The following is a 14,605-nucleotide window of genomic DNA, read 5'->3' as shown; positions in this document are numbered from 1 at the left end:
TATAGACGAAGATTCTAAATTTTATCCTGAAAGTTATAGGGAGACACTGAAATCCTATTTAGACTACCATGATTAAAGATATAATCTATTTTCTATAGTAAAATGATCGACATTTCTAGGAAATTACACTTTGCCTTAAATATGAAAAAGTATCCTAAGCTAATTTTATCTTTGTAAGTAATAAAACCTGAAAATTAAAAGAGCAGACTGTTACTTTTGGAACCCTTGTTCAGAAATGATTAAGAAAACATTCTTGGCCAGGCACGGTGGCTCACACCTGTAATCCCAGCACTTTGGGAGGCTGAGACGGGTGGATCATGAGGTCAGGAGATTGAGACCATCCTGGCTAACACGGTGAAACCCCGTCTTTACTAAAAATACAAAAAGTTAGCCGCACGTGGTTGCGGGCGCCTGTAGTCCCAAGCTACTAGGGAAGCTGAGGCAGGAGAATGGCATGAACCCAGGAGGCAGAGCTTGCAGTGAGTGGAGACCACACTGCACTCTAGCCTGGGTGATAGCGTGAGACTCTGTCTTGGAAAAAAAAAGAAAAAAAAGAAAACATTGTTTTTTTTTTATTCATCTTGTTGAAAATAACAATATCACACTTCAAATGCAAATACACAAAACAGTGTATGCTATAAATATTTAAAATATCAAAATTTGCAAACATTCCATAATGTGCATATAGATTGTTGTGAATTTATACACATACATGCACCACAAATATATACACATAATATTAAATGCTTTCTTTCTTAAGCATTTGTTAATTTTTCCCTAACATATGCTGGCCTATAGTTTAGTTGAATTCTTAGTAATTTATTCAATTGCACTTGATAAATGATTCATGAAATTATTCACATCTTTTATCCTTTCAACACAGAAGTGCAATATTGCCCTAGCTTAATTTACTGTATCTAGTAACTTTGAGTAGAACAATACTACTGGCTAACAAATATTTTAGCCTGCTTTCCATTTCTGTGTAACCTGCTCTGCCTTTGAATAGTCATTATATAAGAGATATATAATACACTAATCCGAGCCAAGAAATTGGGAAAAAACTGCAATAAAAATGTGATGAGGCGAGGTGCAGTGGCTCACGCCTGTAATTCCAGAACTTTGGGAGGCCAAGCCAGGTGGATCACTTGAGGTCAGGAGTTCAAGACCAGACTGAACAACATGGTGAAACCCCATCTCTACTAAAAATACAAAAAATTAACTGGGCATGGTGGTGCGTACTTGTGATCCCAGCTACTTGGAAGGCTGAGGCAGGAGAATCGGTTGAACCTGGAGGTGGAAGCTGCAGGGAGCCGAGATTACGCCACTGCATTCCAGACTGGGCGACAGAATGAGACTCCATCTCAAAAAAAAAAAAAAAAAAAAAAAAAGAAAAAGAAAAGAAAAAAAGTGTGATGAGTTTGCAAAGTTTGTTCTATTTGGAAAGTTCTTTCATCCAGTGTTTTATAAAGCTGTTCAGTTTATTATTTTAATGTATTTTAAATATAAATAATAGCTTACATTATTGAGTACCTGTGTTTGAATCACTGCTGCATCACTTACTAGCTGTGTGAATTTGGGCAAATTTCTTAGCATCTCTACGTCTTAATTCCAGGATCTGCAAAAGAGATAATTAGACTAATATTTTCACAGGTTTTGTGAAGATAATATGAATTCACACGTGTAAAAATATTTTAAACAATCATTGGCAGGTAATTAGCACTTAGCATTTATTAGCTTTTATTATTTTACATTTCAGTTAAGTAACTAGGTTTCTCTATCTTGTAGGCGTTAGCACAGACACTTGAATCTGCTTCCAAATTCATGCACATGTGTGTATTAGTCCGTTCTTACACTGCTGTTAAAAAAAATACCTGAGACTGGGTAATTATAAAGAAAATAGGTTTAATGACTTACGGTTCTGCAGACTGTACAGGAGGCATGACTGGTGAGGTCTCATGAAACTTACAATCATGAGGGAAGGTGAAGGGGGAGCAGGCACATCTTACATGGCCAAAGCAGGAGGAAGGGGTGGGGGAGGTGCTGCACACTTAAAAAAAGGAAAGACAGATCTCCCGAAAACTGTATCATGAGAGCAGCACTAGGGGGACGGTGCTAAACCATTAGAAATCACCCCATGAGCCAATCACCTCCCACCAGGCCCCACTTACAGCATTGGGGATTACATTTCAACATGAGATTTGGGTGAGGGCACAGACCCAAACCATATCAGTGTGATAGATTTTTCTCCAAGCTGTAATATCATCCTTTCCCTTTGCTTCCCTGGTTTTGTATAGCCTACTGAACCTTTAAGGATTAGCTCAGTCTTTTGTTTTCTGCTAAGTTTTGTCTGAACACATCAGCCCACAAAGCTCCTTCTTTGTTAATATCTTTTTGACATATCTTCTTTACTAGATTATATTAAAATAAGAGATTTTTAGCTTACCCAGTCCCTTGCAAGGTATGTTCTTGGTTAGTAATTCTCTCTCTCTCTCTTCATCATCATTCTATGAATGATAAATTAGATTACCTGGATCACAGAACCATTGAGTGAATTGTTATGCAAGTAATCTAACTCCTTCTATGGTGTCAACTTTGTCAGCCATAACTCACCCATCCTTCACTTGGCATATTCAGTCACTATTTTTATTCAGGTTTTTGTTGTTGTTTAGAATTTTTAGGTGCTTGTGCCTGTAAGGTTATATTGAAAGAATTTCTGAAATAACATAATTTCTTCAAGTGCTATGAATGATATGCACTGGCCTTTTCCTAAATCACCTAGTTGTTCCAGAAAAATTCAAATTTGATTGGCTCTTTTTTCTTCTCTAAGAAAAAAGCAGCTTTTAACTATGGAAAGCAAAAGCTTCATTTACTGGGTATCATTACAGAACTATGGCCCAGAACAGAAGCTTCCTAAAATTCTAAGAAAGCTTAATTGGATATTATAACTTATAATTATTTATTTCATCATCAGATGAGATGAGAGAATTGGATCTTTTCTGACATTCAATCAAAGTGATTTACTTTCTGTTTTTCTTTAATTTAGCCTTTTGATAAGGCAAGATTTGTACATTCAGAGATCAAAATATTTGAACAAAATCCCATGTTTTAATATATTAGTGAAATTTTAGTAGAGGTTCAGTGTTCCAAAGAACAATCTTGCTGAATAGAATCAGATGATTCTTTTATTTTTCCATTTATGAGGTATAAAAATGTCAGATTACTTAGGAGAAATGAAAGAAAAGAATGAACTTTGTCTTTCAGACAAACATGTAGAATCTACCTGCTTCTATGAATAGTTTGTGACCCTCCAGATAGTGAAATATCAAAAGAACACAGGCAGTTAGGAATGCTCTTTCCTCACAGAATGTGCTAGCGGTTATATGGAGGGAGGTCATCTGTCTTTGGTTAAAGAAACTCCATTGTCCACTTCATCATGGTAGGATTCACTCAGAAGGCCAGGATTCATAAAGGAGAAAGCAAGAATTCAAGAGTTTTGGTGCATTTTCTCTACTCTAATTAGAAGCAATGATTTTTTTTACACAACTGTGGTGCATAAGAAAAAAAATCGATTATCTCCTGCTCCATCTTGTTTTATCTTTGTACCCCTCATGGCAATTTCCCACTCTCTGTCTCAATTTCACACCTTTTCCTAAAAGCAGACTGCCTTTTTATGATCGTTACTTATGTACTCATCTATCTTCCTAAATAGGTTATGAGTTCCTGGAGGGCAGGACCAATGTCTTACCACACTTTATATATATCACAGCTTTAGGCTCAGAGAACTGCACATAGGTTATCAATGGATGTTTGCTGAATTGAAAACAAAATAAACCCAGAATTTTTTTTCCTATACAGAAAGAGCTAAATAATTTTATTTTCTAGCATGTTTTTAAAAGTTCTTCCCACCACCTCTTCTTTAATCATTCTTCTATATTTGTGTGTATAGAAGGCCAAAAAAGGTGTGTGTGGGTGGGGAAAATTTGGGGGCAGAGCAATTTCTGGTTCAACAGGCCTGTTTCAGATTTTCTCATTACCTCCATGTTAAGTATCACTGAAATATTTTCCTGGGGATCAGAATATTTGTGTTCTTTACATAACCTAAGTTCTGACTTGGAGTTTACAAATGAACTACCCATGGAAAAGTATTTTGATTTCACCAGCCTTCCATTTCCTAATCTGTAAATGAGGCTGCTGGATGAATTAACACCAGGCACTTTCAAGCTCTGAGATTCTGTCATGTTTGATCAATTATTCAGCATTGTCTCTTTCTTTTTTTCCTTTCTCTCTTCTCTCCTTCCTTTAGATGCCAGAAACTGTTCTTGGAAGAAAACATACAACATCTCTGTCTTTGTGGAGCTTACATTATATTGATCGTATGTAGAAGCAAAATAAGCGTGAGGTTACTTAATGGCAGGTGAGTAGGGTCAGTGCAGTATGAACAGGGTAGAGCATCGTCTGTTTCGGTCAGTAATTATGTGTTTGAAGGGAATAAAATGGACTATTATTAAGCTCCTACTTGATTTGCAGGAAAACTGCTAACAAATTTTCGATATGATTAAGAGACCTGAGACACAGCCAGAGACTCCTATTTTATTACCAATTTTCTGAAATGAGTAGCTCTCCTTTTTGAAAAAGGAAGCTTAAGAAAATGCAGTTATAATAACACTAAAAATATGTATAATACTGTGAAACTTGTTCCAGTCTGTCTTCAATAAGCTAATTTATTATATATCTAAAGAAAGAAATACAAAAACTTTGGGAAGACTATTGAATCCTGACTCTATACTTGCACTTACTCCTGGTGTCACAGAAGATCACTGAATTCTACCAGTAAGAAGAAGAGCTTTTGTGGGCAGGAGTGGATACATGAAAATGAGCTAAGTAAGCCTAAGGACAGAATCAACAGGACATGGGACTCCAGTTTCTAGAGTTCCTGATTAATACAACTACATAGGTGTGCTGGAGCCAGCTTATATCTACTCATGGAGCCGATTGTGGGCATCCCTTTCCAACTCCATGGTTTAGTGAATTTACATTGGTAGTTTGAAGTTGGACATAGTTTAACTGATTATAGAAATCAGCAAATGCTACAAATCATGACCTTCCCTTCCCAGAATGGTATTATTAACAATTTGCCAAGCACAACACTATGAATGAATATCCTCGGCAAATAGCAAATCGCTATACTGTCTCCCTTTATTTTTTTTAATATAAACTATTATATTGGGAAGGTAAAGTGAATATTATTTGAATATTTCCAAAGGCCAAATAATTATGGTTAGTTGGGGGGTATAAACCAGAAATTGTGTGTGCTTATAGAGAGGAAGAGTATGTGCCAAGGGATAGTTAGATCTTGGCACATACTTGTGGCATTTTTGAAGTAGAATGAGTTAATTTTTGACATAGAATAAATTAATTAAGGAAATGCCGTCATAATCACACTAAAAGTATATATAGTACTGTGAAAATTGTTCCAGTCTATCTTTAGTGGGTTGTGTGTGTGTGTATGTGTGTGTTTGTGTGTGTGTGCACACATATGTGTATGCGAATGTACGTGTGTTGAGAAGCCAAGTAAAAAATAATATGGAATTGGCTCATCTAGAATGGAAGGAAAATAATATAATGGACAAAGTAGGGTGACCCTTCATGTTCAAAGTGATGCCTCAGTGACTATGATATAGCTCTTTCTTCTTGCCATAGCTGATTAATTCTAGGGTAGACACGAGAGCCATGTATGAATAATCAGATCTGCTGTCACTGGGATTTGAATTTGAACAGAGTGATCTGGAAGAGGGAGGTCATAAGATCTGTGTAATGTTTCTGGAGGATGATAGTCAACATAATCTTAGCCACACTGAATTTACTCCATCCCTAGCAAAAAGGTGGATCACATTTTTAGCCCAGGCTTACTCATCTGAATTATCACCCTAGTAATGCATCTTTCAAAGAAACTAGGACTTACATCATGTCTACTCCTAACTGAAAAGTAGAATGAAGAGTTGTCTGAACCCTGGTAATAAAAATATGGAGGAAATGGATGGGTGAAAAGTATGGAATAAATCCAGTCTAATATTATTTTCTCCCGTAGTTTTCAAATTCTTTCTTTTACATCAGATTAATGACTTTCTGATTTTTTAATATTATCTGTCTTGGGTCACCTTTTGATATAGTTTTGCTTCAACTAACCCAAGAAATTGCTACACTCATCATGGTTAACTGTCTAAAACCTATTGAATTCCAAATCTCCGTGTATTCACTTGTAGCAAAGAATTAACCCTGATCCCAAATCATACTCTGTTCTTTATGACTGGGTATTCTTAAAATACCCATCTAAAACTTTCATTTTTAGAAGTAAGGAAATTTAAATCCATGAAACTTCTTCAGAGTGTAACTCTTACTCTCTACTCTAATTTTGCATTTCACCATTTGGGGAAATTGTGGGAATATAAGTGGCAGGATTGTGCAGATTATTAGATTTGTATAGCAAGAAAGGCATAGGGGGAACATTTCAGAGCAGTTTGAAGGGTTGGGATTCTCTAAATCATGTGAATGCTCCTTTATCTTTATTTCAATTACCAGAATGTTTCTAATTTCCTATTGGTATCATATCTTTCATATAAAATAATGAGTCGTGAATATAATTGATATTGTAGTTAAGCCACTGATGGAATCAATATCTGCATTTGACTTTTAACAGCTTTGGCTCTATGACTATAAGAGATAGGAGATTTGTTTGTTTGTTTTTAGCATGGTTAACATACAGTACCCAAGTATCAATTTGAGCCTTGAGGTAAGATTTTTAAAACTTGCTTTTAGCATGCTTTCACTTTAAATTACTTGATGCCATTGGATGTAGCAAAGATACTACTGTGGCTGAGAAATTCTTCATCCATTGGTATTTCTCTGGTAACCACAGTCAATAAATTGATTGGCTAATTTGCTGCATTGTACCATGGGCTGGTATTTTCCCATCCTGGAAAAATGAGAGGGTATCTCAATGCTTTTTGCTTCACACCAACCTAAGAAAAATTCCAGAAAATTAACTTTCTCTGAGGATCTGTGGCCATTGCCGTGCTCCTAGTATCTACTTCTGTGTTTGTTTAGGTGTTATGGTTGCAAACGATAGACACAACTGTGGTAGTGCCTTCTGATCCTAAGTTTCTATAGATTGACCATCATTACATGGTTATGTTGCATCTAATGTGGACCCAATAATATGTATTTTCATTCTTTTACAACCTGTTGACAATATAGCAACACGGCATTGGAGGCATAATGCAAAAGTATACATAGAGCTTAGGCATTAGATCCAGGTGAGGTGGGTTGCTAAATAATTTTAGCATCACAAAAGGTCATTTTAATGTAATTTCAGGGCCATAAATTGATAGTGTTAGAAGCCTGTAAGTCCCTTCTTGTGGCTTCCTGTGACCTTTGAGAATCTGAGGCATAAGTAGAATATCTTCTCCACCATTCTGAGAATATTATCCTTGACAAACTGGAGAGTCTTGAAAAGTATCACTCATCCCAAATCTTCTACCTTTGTATTTCCTAGTATTCCCTCTTGATAATAAATCTTCTGTATTTTTTTTATAATAAATTATAACTTCTGCAAGAATGCTATGCCAGAACTGTTTTTCTCCTGATCTCTATCTCGCCAACTCTTCTAAAGGACTGATTCAGAAACTTTGATTCACATGATTTAAAAAATAGAGTGTTTTTTGGAAGGAAAAATGGTATAGTTTACAATCAAATAGCTGGACAACCAAGTCTCAGGAAGAGCAGAAAATACAACTTAGACAATAAGAAAATTTATTGGTTAATGTGAATGCTATAGCAGTACATTAGCATTGGTTTTATCTAGCGCTTCAAAACTTTCTCCAAGAAATTTGCCTCTTTCTATATCTCCTTCGTGTATCATGTCTCATTCTAAAGTTGACTTATTTTGTCATGTCATAGGATAACATTCATAAGCTCCTAAAGCTACATTCTTCCTTATTCAGAGAGAGACAGAGAGAGAGAGACAGAGAGAGAGAGAGAGAGAAATTTCCGCTTTAATCATTGAATAAAAGTCTTAAGATTTACTGTAACTGAACTAATTCAGCACTTGTTCATTCACAGAATGTCAAATGCTAACTAGCTGATATAGGCATTAGTATGCTGGTAAGTGTTTAAAAAAATATCTCAAAAAAGTAAGCGTGTATATATACATAAGTTTACTATAAATTTTACTGATGTATATAATCAATAATAAGTTTTTTATACTTTAACATTGCTAAAAGAGTAGATTTTAAGTGTTTTCACTACAAATAAATGATAAGTATGTGAAGTAATATATATGTTAATTAAACTTGATTTAATCATTCTAAAATGTACACATGCTGCAAAGCATCATGTTATATACCATAAATAGATACAATATTTGTCAATTAAAACAAATAATAAAAACAAATAAAGTCTTCCAAACATACAAAATTTTTATTGATGTAAAATATATTTAGCTCTCAATTTACAAAATAATAGAATATATTATACTTTCACTGTAAATTCCATATGACCAATTAATTCCCACAGAATACATTTGTTAAACTCTTTTTTTTCTTTTTTGAGATGGAGTCTCGCTCTGTTGCCCAGGCTAGAGTGCCATGGTGTGATCTCAGCTCACTGCAATCTCCACCTCCTGGCATAACTCAGCTCGTGTGTGTGTGTGTGTGTGTGTGTGTGCAGAGAGAGAGAGAGAAAGAAAGAGAGAAAGGGGGGGAGAGAGAGAGAGATTTATTGTAAGGAGTTGTCTCACATCACTATAGAGACTGAGAAGTCCAGACTCAGGAGAGTCAATAGTATTGTTACAAATGAAGTCTGAGTCTGAAGGCAAGAGGAGACCAATGTCTCAATTTGACGACAGTCAGGCAGCAGGAGATTATTTCTTACTCAGCCTTCTATTCTATTCTATTTAGGTCTTCCAAACATGAGGCCCACTACATTGGGGAGGGTGATCTGCTTTACTCAGTCTACCCATTTAAATATTAATCTCATCCAGACATACCTAAAAATGATGTCTAAAAAATATTTGGGCATCACGTGACCCAGTCAAGTTGACACATAAAACTAACTATCGCACGAAGGTTGTGTGACTCTGCTCAACTTTATAGTTCCTGGGAGAAAAATATGATTGACAACATCAGAGTTAATGGGCAAAAGCTGGAAGTATTCTCCTCAAGAACCAGAGCAAGACAGGATGCCTTCTCTCACAACTTCTATTCAACATAGTACTAGAAGTCCTTGCCAGGGCAATCAGGCAAGAGGAAGAAATATAAGGCATGCAATAGGAAAGAAGGCAAACTATCTCTCTACACTGACAATATGATTTGATACCTAGAAAACCCTAAAGACTCCACCAAAAGGCTCTTGGAACTAATAAACAAGTCCAGTAAAGTTTCAGGATACAAAATTAGTGTAAAACTATCAGTAACATTTCTATACACCAATAATATTCAAGCTGAGAGCCAAATCAAGAATGCAATCCCATTTACAATAGTTGCAGAAAAAATAAAATACCTAGGAGTACATCTAACCAAGGAGATGAAAGATCTTTACAAGGAGAACTACAAATCACTGTTTAAAGAAATCACAGATGACACAAACAAATGGAAAAGCATTCCATGCTCATGGGTTGAAAGAATCAATATCATTAAAATGGCCATACTGCTCAAAGCAATCTACAGTCTCAATGCTATTCCTATCAAGCCCAGCAATGTTATCTTTCACAGAAATAGAAAAACTATTCTAAATTCATATGGAACCAAAAAAGAGCCTGAACAGCTAGAGCTTTCCTAACAAAAGGAACAAAGATGGGAGCATCACATTATCTGACTTCAAACTATGCTATAACACATAACCAAAACAGCATGGTACTGGTACAAAAACAAAGACACATAGACAAATGGAACAGAATAGAGAATCCAGAAATAAAGCCACACAGCTAGTCATCTGATCTTCAACAAAGTTGACAAAAACAAGCAATGGAGAAAGGACTCCCTATTGAATAAGTGATGTTAGGATAGCTGGCTAGCCATATGCAGAAGAATTAAACTGAACCACTATCTCTCACTATATACAAAATTTAACTGAAGATGGATTAAATATTTAAATGTAAGATCTCAAATTATAAGAATCCTAGAAGAAAAGCTATGAAATACTATTCTGGATATCAGTCTTGGGAAATAATTTATGATTAAGCCCTCAAAAGCAATTGCAACAACAACAAAAAAACTTGACAAGTGGGACTTCATAAACTCAACAGCCTCTGCACAACAAAGCAATCAACAGAGGAAACAGACAACCTATGTAATGGGAGAAAGTATTTGTAAACTAGGCATGTGATGAAGGTCGACTATAGAGAATCTAAAAGGAACTTAATTCAAGAAGCAAAAAGCAAATAACTGCATTAAAAATTAGGCAAAAGACATGAACAGATACTTTTCAAAAGACAGACAAGTGGCCAAGAAGCATATGAAAAATGTTCAACATCACTAATCATTGAAGAAATGTAAGTCAAAACCACGGTGAGATACAGTCTCATACAAGTCAGAATGGCTATCACTAAAAAGTCAAAAAATAACAGATGCTTGTGAGACTGAAGAGAAAAGGAAACATGATACACTGTTGGTGGGAATGTTAGTTAGTGCAGCCACTGTGGAAAACTGTTTGGAGATTTTTCCAAGAATCTACAGCACAACTATCATTTCACCCAACAATCACATTACTGGGCATATACCCAATGGAAAATAAATTCTTCTACCAAAAAGGCACATGTACTAAAATATTCATCACAGTACTATTCACAATAGTAAAGATGTGGAATCAACCTAGGCGCCCATCAGTGGCAAATTGAATAAAGAAAATGTGGTACATATATACCATGGAATACCACACAGCCACGAAAAAGAATGAAATCATATCCTTTGCAGCAACATGGATGCAGCTGGAAGCCATTATTCTAAGCAAATTAGCACAGGAACAGAAAACCAAATACCTCATGTTCTCACTTATTATAAGTGGGAGCTAAACATTGGATACTCATGGACATAAAAACGGCAAAAACAGACACTGGGGACTATCAGAGGTGATAGGAAGGAAGGAGGGTAACAGTTGAAAAACTATAATTGTTAGGTACTATGCTCACTACTTGGGTGATGAGAGCAGTCATATCCGAAACCTGAGCAGCACTCAATATGCCCAGGTAACAAGCCTGCAAATATATACGCTGAATCTAAAATAAAAGTTGAAATTATATGAACAACAAAATAATATGGTTGGTCCAGCTTAGAACACTAGTAGTCAACATTCTCTTAAAATTGCTAGATGCAACTGAAGTAGGCCAAAATAGTTCTAATCCATATTTAGCATAACATAATTATCTCATTTTAATTCAAATAATTGATAATATATTTCCAAATTTAAACAAAATCTAAAATAATTGTATTTTTAGAAGTCAAATAATAACTGGATCATGGGTATGAATTTAAGGGACTATTTATCACTTTTGCTCTTAGATTTACAGAGTTGTCCAAAAAAAGAAAGAGGAAGAAAATGGATAAAGCAATCTGATTGCTTGTATATGTGTATTAATTGGATTACATTTGACTACAGCTAACAAAAAAACCCATACAACAATGGTTTTAATAAGGATGATGTCTATTTCTTTTTTTAAAATTTAAATATTTTATTATTATACTTAAAAATCTGAGATTAATGTGCAGAACATGCAGGTTTGTTACATAGGTATACACGTGCCATGGTGGTTTGCCGCACCCACCAACCCGTCATCTACATTAGGCATTTCTCCTGATGCTATCCCCAACAGGCCCCAGTGTGTGATGTTCCCCTCCTTGGGTCCATGTGTTCTCATTGTTCAGCTCCTACTTATGAATGAGAACATGCAGTGTTTAGTTTTCTGTTTTTGTGTTAGTGTGCTGAGAATGATAAATGGTGTTGGAAAAATGGCTAGCCATATGCAGAAAACTGAAACTGGGCCCCTTCCTTGTACCTTATACAAAAATTACCTCAAGATGGATTAAAGACTTAAACATAAGACCTAAAACCATAAAAACCCTACAAAAAAACCTAGGCAATACCATTCAGGACATAGGCATGGGCAAAGACTTCATGACTATTTCTTTATCAAGAGTATGGAATAAGTTAGTTGAAGGATGCTATGATGCTACACGTGTTGGAAAGCCACATTACTTTTCTCTTTTCCCACTGTGAAGACCAGGGTTCCCAATATGAACACATGGCAGGAAATGAATGTTTCAGTTCTAATATTGTATCCTCATTCCAGCCAGTTGAAAGGGCATATTCTAGAAATTTTATACTTTTTTCTGTTTACATTCCATTGCCAGGACTCTTAGTCTACTTCCATATTGCTACAAGGAATGCTGAGAAATGTGGCTTCTGTTCTGGGACACCGTGGTTCAGCTACATATTAGAGGGAAATCTATGAATTTGGAATAAGGGCAAATATTAAGAGAAAAGTATCCATTTCTTAAATGCCACAGAATTCCACCGGTTTCTTTTAAAACAAAACCGATTTTACCTAGTATTAAAAGTAGTCTTACTGGCCGGGCACGGGGGCTCACGCCTGTAATCCTAACACTTTGAAAGACCAAGGCGGGCAGATCACTTGAGATCAGGGGTCTGAGACCAGCCTGGCCAACATGGTGAAACCCCATCTCTACTGAAAATACAAAAATTAACCTGGCGTAGTGGTGTGCGCCTGTATTCCCAGCTATTCCAGTGGCTGAGGCATGAGAATCGCTTGAGTCTGGAAGGCAGAGGTTGCCGGGAGCCGAGATTGGGCGGGCCACTGCACTCCAGCCTGGGCAACAGAGAGAGACTCCATCACAAATATTTATGTATACTCTTACTGTCAAGAGTCTGCAAGAGTCTGGCTCCTGAAAAATTTTTGTTGATATAATGGTTCTTCATTTAAAAAAATTTTTAAGGTTCATACAATTAACAGTTTTAAAAAATACCCGGGGTTTAAAGTTTTTAGGTAAATATATTTATTTTAAAAGAAAATTGTGTTTTACACTAATGAATGGAAAACTCATAATCACTTCCCATAATAGAGAGTGATCACACACATGAATAAAATGTAAGCAATCCTGGGTTTCTGGCTTGTTCAGATGCCAATTTTATTCTACAGAGTTTGGAAAATTCTTTTTTTTTTGCTTTGCGTGGCTTTAATTCAATTCTTATTTTTCTTTTACATCATCTTTCTTTTCTTCACTTTTTCAATGTTACTCAATTGTTTTCAATTTATCTATTAAATATTTAACATTTTGAGTAATAATACTCTTTATTTTTGTGTTTTAAAAATAGAAAATATTAAGCCATCTCTTAACCCATCACACAACTAAGAACTCAGGGTTACCAATAACTTTATTCTTGTCCTGTGTCCCTCACATCCCATTGCTCTGCTACTCCCCCAGAGCAATCTCTGTACTGAATTTTCCGTTTATCCTCCCTTGAATGTTTCTAATACAATAAATCCTCACTTAACTTTGTTGGGGTAGGTTCTCTGAAACTACAACTTTAAACAAAATGATGTATAATGAAACCAATTTTATGGGTTAATTTACCTAAACAAGTCGAGTTCCACGACATATTTCTATTCACAAAAACATCATCAAACTTCCTATTAAAGACCCCAAACACTTCTAATATCAAACATTGAAATAAATGAATGTGAGCTCTACATACATTTAAGAAAGATTAATAAGAAGTAAGATAATCATTCACCCAATTTTGGGTGGATGAGTGAGTGATTATGGTCATAGTGATGGTGGGTTAAATCAAGAAATAAGTGTTTGCAAAGAAAAATTTTAAGGAGTGCCTCCTACAACCACGTAGTTCAAACAGATACAATAATGAATATGGGAGGCTCACTGAACACTTTTGTACCAATCATTTGTTGTCATGCATTTGTATTTTATTGTATATCTTGCAGATTTTTATTTTATAATAATTTTTATTAATTTATTCATTCATTTCCCAATCATCTTATTCTAGTTCAGGGTCAAGGATGGTCAGAGCCTATCCCATAAGGTCAGGGCACAGGACGGAAAGCAACCCTGGATGGGACACCATTCCATTGCAGGGTGCACATGTACACACACATACCCCTACTCATTCATATTGGGACAATTTGGACATGCCAAGTCATCTAACTGTGCACATCATTGGGATGTGGGAAGAACCTGGAGTACACAAGAAAACCTACACAGACTTGGAGAAAACTTGCAAACTCCTCATGGTGCCCTGCCAAGAGTGGAATTCTTTTCTCATCAAGTTTAAAACTAACTGACGTTGAACAAAACAATGTTATTTGAGGAACTGCTACAATTTCATTACATACTCAAGTATCCCTAAACAATATATTGTTTAATTTTCTTGTTTTTAGTTTTCTTATTATCTAATGTCATATATTTACACCCAACTTATTGTTTGCATTGCATGGCCAACCCATTGTGTTTCCTCTGAAAACTTGAAAAAATATCCAATAATATGCTAGCACATTTGTATCATGGAAAAAAACATATAG

Source organism: Chlorocebus sabaeus, chromosome 21 (assembly GCF_047675955.1).
Source record: "Chlorocebus sabaeus isolate Y175 chromosome 21, mChlSab1.0.hap1, whole genome shotgun sequence".
Lineage (NCBI taxonomy): Eukaryota > Metazoa > Chordata > Mammalia > Primates > Cercopithecidae > Chlorocebus > Chlorocebus sabaeus.
Note: the sequence above shows the minus strand (reverse complement) of the source record.